General features: G+C 48.2%; 1 pseudogene; it reads left to right on the forward strand.

Moving 5' to 3' along the window:
• The first annotated feature begins 4,010 nt into the window (after nucleotides 1-4,010).
• On the forward strand, nucleotides 4,011-5,769 carry LOC112403996 (zinc finger protein 133 pseudogene; annotated as a pseudogene).
• Nucleotides 5,770-6,006: the final 237 nt, after the last annotated feature.

The following is a 6,006-nucleotide window of genomic DNA, read 5'->3' on the forward strand; positions in this document are numbered from 1 at the left end:
GAGGTCTGGTGAAGAGTTACATAGACCTGTGGGCACATAGGTGGGCACAAAATATGCAGATCTTTGTATCTCCTCATGCTCAGCCGAGGTCATTCACTATAAAAGCAGCCCTCACCAACCGGGTAGAGCTGTCCTGTGAAATCAGCCAACCCATCTCCCCAGCCAACAAGTGCTGATGCAATGATCTCATGAATAGAGTGACAGTGTGGCAAGGGTGGAAACCACACGGGGCCCCAAAGCATAGGCTTCCTCTCATCATGACTCATTTACCTATTTTCAGTGATGACTGCCTGACATGCCAGCAGCAGAGACCTACCCTGAACCCTTGATATGGCACAATTTCTGAAGGAGACCAGCCAGCCACTTGGAGACCTTCAATTACATCAGACTCCTTGCTCTCTGGAGGAGACATCCATTTGTCCTTACTGAAATTGATACTCTCAATATAAGTGTGCCTTCCTGCCTACAAAACCTCCACTGGCACTGCCATCCAAGGGTCTATAGTATGCCTAACCTATCAACATGGTCTCGCGTATAGCACTGCCTTGGATCAAAGCTCTTATTTTATGTCAAAGGAGGTACACAAATGGACACATGATCATGGGATACACTGGTTAAACCAAGTACCCCATCACCCAGAAACAGCCAGTCCAATCAAGTAGTGACTAGTCTTTAATGCTCAAGATGCCAGCGAAGGGTCGAGATGAAGATACATTATATGTGTTGAAGTAATAACCTACATGTGGTGCTGTACTCCAATAGCTAGAATTAATGGAAGTGGGAATCAAGGGGAAGAAATAGGAGTGGTCACTCTCACCATCACTTCCAGTGACTCAAATACAGAATTTGTCCTTCCTAACTTCACATAATTACGCTAGCCAGGTTAGAGGTCCTTGTTCCCAGGGGCAGAATACTTTTGTCAGGGGTCACGGTAAGGTTTCCACTGAACTGAAAGTTGTGAATTTGGCTATTTTGAGTCCCTCATATCAATGAACTAAGAGGCAAAGAAACGTGTTAATTTAACGGCAGGGCAACCTACCCTGATTATCGTAAGTTAGAGTTGCTGCCACAAAATAAGGACAGGGAAGAGTGTGTCTGGTACCCAAGTTGTTCACAGGTATGTCACGCGGTGCTTTTATGCCCAGAGATAATACTTAGTATGCAATTATAGAAACAATAGCCCAACAAGGGCTAAGACACCTCATGGATGAACGGCTGGATGTCCTTACCAAGACCAGTCAGAATACTCAGGAAATCCAGAATGGTTGGGAGGAGAGAAAGATGATGAATATCAATTACAACTTTGGGACCAACTAAGCAACAGTAGTTTCCTTTATTAATCGCCTACTTTAAGTCTTTTCAGAGATTGTGACTAGCCTCTCTTTTAAAGGGAACTCTGAAACTTACTGGACTCGTATCTCCACTCAGATAATGAAGGCATCTTCTTTCATTAAAATGGGGAAGGTTCAGCATAAGCAAGGCATGGAACCAATAAACATCAAGCAGTAGCATGTGGTTCAGGCAGAATACATGATGGCGTCATAGGGAGTGTGCTAAGACTTGTCTAAGGTCACGTGGAGAAGCAGAAGGGGAAGCCTCAAACCTAGGGCTTCTCATCTTAAATATCAAACTTTCCCCTGCATCTTGCTTTTTACTTTAGTGAGTAAGAGCCACAGAGTGAGTCTCTGGTGATATCAAGATGTGCTCACTATGGTTGCTACCCTCAAGTACTAATTTAAATTTGTTTTTAAGCATATATTTTCAAGTAAAGAATAACACAGGGCAGCCAGAGCTCAGTGCCAAAGAAATTATACAGTCAGACAGTACTACAAAGACCCTGGAGGAAAAAATACTTCCCCAAGAAGGGCCAGGTGGGCAGACCCCACCTGTTGATCTTGAATCCAGCTTTACCAATACCCACATAGAAGCAGAGGTTGGGGGAGGGCTTTTCTTGCCAATACAATGGCCTTTAATTTGGGGTGACCCTTGTGCTGAATATGAAGCTAGGTAGATATCTGTATGCCTTATGAATGCTCACATTCTCTGCATGTCAGGCTCTTCCCCAGCCCCCCTAGTACTTGCTCAGTGGACCTAGGTACAAAGCGGCCATGGTGGCATGGATGCAGGCTACTCATGGGATTGACAACATGCACTTTGTGTCACCAAGGCTGACTTGCTTTTCACTCTTGCTGAGTGCCCACCTTGCCAAAAGCAGAGACCAACACTGAGCCTCCTGTGTGGCATCATTTCCCATGGAGACCAGAGGCAGTTTAAATAATTGGACCCCTTCCATCATGGAGGGGACAAAGAGTTGTCCTCACCGGGATGGACACATATTCTGGGTTTGGATTTGCTGTCCTTGCTTGTAACACTTCTGCTAGCACCACCATCCATGGGCTTATAAAATGCCTTATTCGCCATCATGGTATTCCTCACAACATTGCTTCTAATCAAGGAATTCATTTCTCAGCGAAAGAAGTGTGGCAATGGGCTCAGGCCCGTGGAATTCATTCTTATTACATAGCTCATCAACCAGAAACAAATGGTCCCAAAGAATCTTGGAATGAGCTACTGGAGCCTTAGCTATGGTTCCAGTTGGGAGACAACCCTCTGGAAAAAATGGGGTCTGTCTTACAGAATGCAGTATGTACTTTGACTCAGTGACCAATATATGGTGCTACATAGAAATCTTCGATAATAGGATGCAGAGATCTTAGAATCAAGGGCAGGAAGTGGGAGTACCTCCTCTCACTCTGACACCTAAAAACTCTCAGCATTTTTGCTTCCTGTCACTACAACTTTGAGCTCTGCTAGTTTGGAGGTCTTGGTTTCCAAGAGAGAAAATCTTCCACCAGGATAAATACCAATGGTTCCACTGAGTTAGAATTTGAGACTTCCCCCTGGCCATTCTGGGGTCCTTGTGCCACTGAAGCAACAGGCAAAAAAGCGAGTATTACTCTACTATTTGGGACGATTAACACCAAAAGGAAATTTAATTGCAGAAAAGACTTTGTCTGGAGCCTAGGGGATTCTCAGGGACATCCCTCACTACTTTTGTGTCCAAGAGTAAACAGTAATGAAAAATCACAGCTACCACAAATACACAGAATCTCTAAGGACTTGGACTCGTCAGGAATAAAGTTTTGGGTCACTCCCACACTCCACCAGGAAAAAAAACGCTGACCAGATAATATCCTGGATGAGGATGATGAAAACACAAAAATGTGAACAGGTAGTGTAAGAAGAAATATATATATTTAATTTATTTATATGTAATTTATTTGTATAATTTACTTTGATATATATACTTTATGACCAGGTATTCGGACAAGGACTATAGCAGTGCATATTTTCTTCTTCCTGTGTGTGTTATTTTACTTTCTGTCCTCCTTCCCTTGTTGTCATATACGTTGTTAGAGGTTAACTTTGCAATAAAGAAGAAAATACTCAGATGGACGGCACGGAGAGAAGCTTCACCCGGGATTCGCTACATGCTTTATCCACGTGGTTTTAAGGGAAAAAAAGGGGAATCCGGGCGCTACAGTGGCCATTCTCCGGTGGCTGGAGCATGTTACCCAAAAACTGCTCCCTCAGAGGCCGATGGGAGCGGCTGGCGGGCGGCGCTCTTGGGGTCACCGAGCCTGCTGGGAGGCGTGGTCCCGGCGCGGCCCGAGGATTCTGGGTAGTGTAGTCCTGGCGTCCTGCTGGAGTGCCCCCCTCCCCCCCACCGGGGGCTCGAATGACCCCTTGTTCTTTGGTGGCGCCGGTGAGCGTGGCTCCAGCGGGACCCTCGCCGCAGCCGTGCCCTTCCCCGCGCGGAAAGCAGGTCCATTCCTGATGCCTTTAAGTAAGAGGAAACCCTACCCTGCCGGATCTTGAGAGTTTCCATTGACTCTCCTGAACCTTTCGGTTCTCGTTCTGACCCCTGTGGCTCCTGCCTGCCCAGAGGGGACTGCCTGGTGGGCCAGGGGAGGACTCCTGGGCTCCTGACAGCCCAGCCTCAGGCACACATGGCATTCAGAGATGTGGCTATGGATTTCACCTGGGAGGAGTGGATGCTGCTCAGCCCTGCTCAGAGATCCCTGTACCGGGAGGTGATGCTGGAGAACTACAGCAACCTGGTCTCACCGGGGATTCCATTTTCTAAACCAAAACTCATCACCCAGCTGGAGCAAGGGAAGGAAACCTGGAGAGAAGAGAAAAAATGCCCACCGGCCACTGGCCCAGCAGAACCAAAACCAGAACTCCACCTCAGTCCTTTCTGCCCTCCGGATTTCTCCAGTCAGAAATTCCGCATGCAGCATATGCTGTGTAGTCATCCTCCCTGGATCTCCTCGTGCTTGTGTGCAGAAGATCCTGCCCAGCCAGGAGATCCGTGCCCGGGGGACCAGCAGCAAGCCTCCGATGGAAGTTCCCGGAACGATAAAGCCGAAGGTCAGGAGAGAGAGGAAGCCTTTGGAAAGACAAAGAAAAGGACTTCAGGCACGTTCCCCAGGCCGCCACCCCAGAGGCTCTAGGGATGGCATCTAAGGCGTGGAGGTAGAGGCCAGCCAGCTCAGAGGGAGAACTCCGAGGAAACAGACAGACTGTTGAAGAGGATAGAAGTGTTAGGATTTGGACCAGTCAACTTTGGGGAGTGTGGACTGGGCTTCAGCAAGATGACAAACCTGCTCAGTTACCAGAGGATACACTCAGGGGAGAAGCCTTATGTGTGCAGGGTGTGTGAGAAGGGCTTTAGCCTGAGGAAAAGCCTTGCCAGACACCAGAAGGCACACTCGGGGGAGAAGCCTGTCGTATGCAGGGAGTGTGGGTGAGGCTTTAACTGGAAGTTGACGTTCATCATACACGAGAGGACACATTCGGGCGAGAAGCCTTACATGTGCAGCGAGTGCGGGCGGGGCTTCAGCCAGAAGTCAAACCTCATCATACACCAGCGGACACACTCCGGGGAGAAGCCCTACGTGTGGAGGAGTGTGGGAAAGGCTTCAGCCAGCTGTCGTCAGACACCAGAGGACACAGTTAGAGGAGAAGACCATCGTGTGCAGTGACTGTGGCCTGGGCTTCAGCGACAGGTCGAACCTCATCTCACACCAGGGGACACACTCCAAGGAGAAGCATTATGTGTGTGGCGTGTGTGGGCACAGCTTCAGCCAGAATTCAACCCTCATCTCACACAGGCGGACACACACTGGGGAGAAACCTTACGTGTGTGGGCTGTGTGGGTGAGGCTTTAGACTCAAGTCACACCTCACAGACACCAGAACATACACTCAGGGGATAAGCCCATTGTGTGTAAGGACGGTAGGCGAGGTGTCAACCAGCAGTCCAGTCTCATCAGACACCGGAGGACACACTCAGGGGAAAAGCCGTACGTGTGCAGGGAGTGTGGGCGAGGCTTCAGTCACCAGGCAGGTCTCATCTGGCACAGGCAGAAAGACTCAAGGGAAAAGCCTTACCTGTGCAGGCAGTATGGACTCGGCTTTAGCAGTAAGTCAGCTTTAATCACGCACAAATGGGTACACTCAGAAAAGAAGCCCTGTTTATGCAGAGAGCATTGCCAAGGATTTCCCCAAAAGTCACACCTCGTCTTACATCAGATGACACACCAGGGCAAGAAGCCTTATGTGTGCAAGACGTGTGGACAGGGCCTTAGCCAGAAGTCTCACCTCAGCAGACACTGGAGGATGAAGTCCGCCCACCACAAACTGACTTCAGTCTGACCCTGAGGCCTACTTGGGGCAATCTTCTGAACCCTTACACTCTCTTTGAAAGTGAAGAGGTGGCAAGGACTGAATAATCAAACATCTTATACTTTCATGAAATGCATTCCGTAAGTGGTCAAAGGACATTTGAGTTCATTTACTTCTTCCATGCTAAGTCTTCATGTTTCGTGGCCTTTTGTTCTAATAAACTGCACCTTTACAAAAAGAAAAAAGAAAATACTCAGATGATGAAGCTCTCTTTTGAAGAGAGTAGTCAACGCAACCTGGTAATGGACAGGTGACT

This window comes from Neophocaena asiaeorientalis, unplaced genomic scaffold (assembly GCF_003031525.2).
Source record: "Neophocaena asiaeorientalis asiaeorientalis breed wild unplaced genomic scaffold, Neophocaena_asiaeorientalis_V1.1 scaffold479, whole genome shotgun sequence".
Taxonomy (NCBI): domain Eukaryota; kingdom Metazoa; phylum Chordata; class Mammalia; order Artiodactyla; family Phocoenidae; genus Neophocaena; species Neophocaena asiaeorientalis.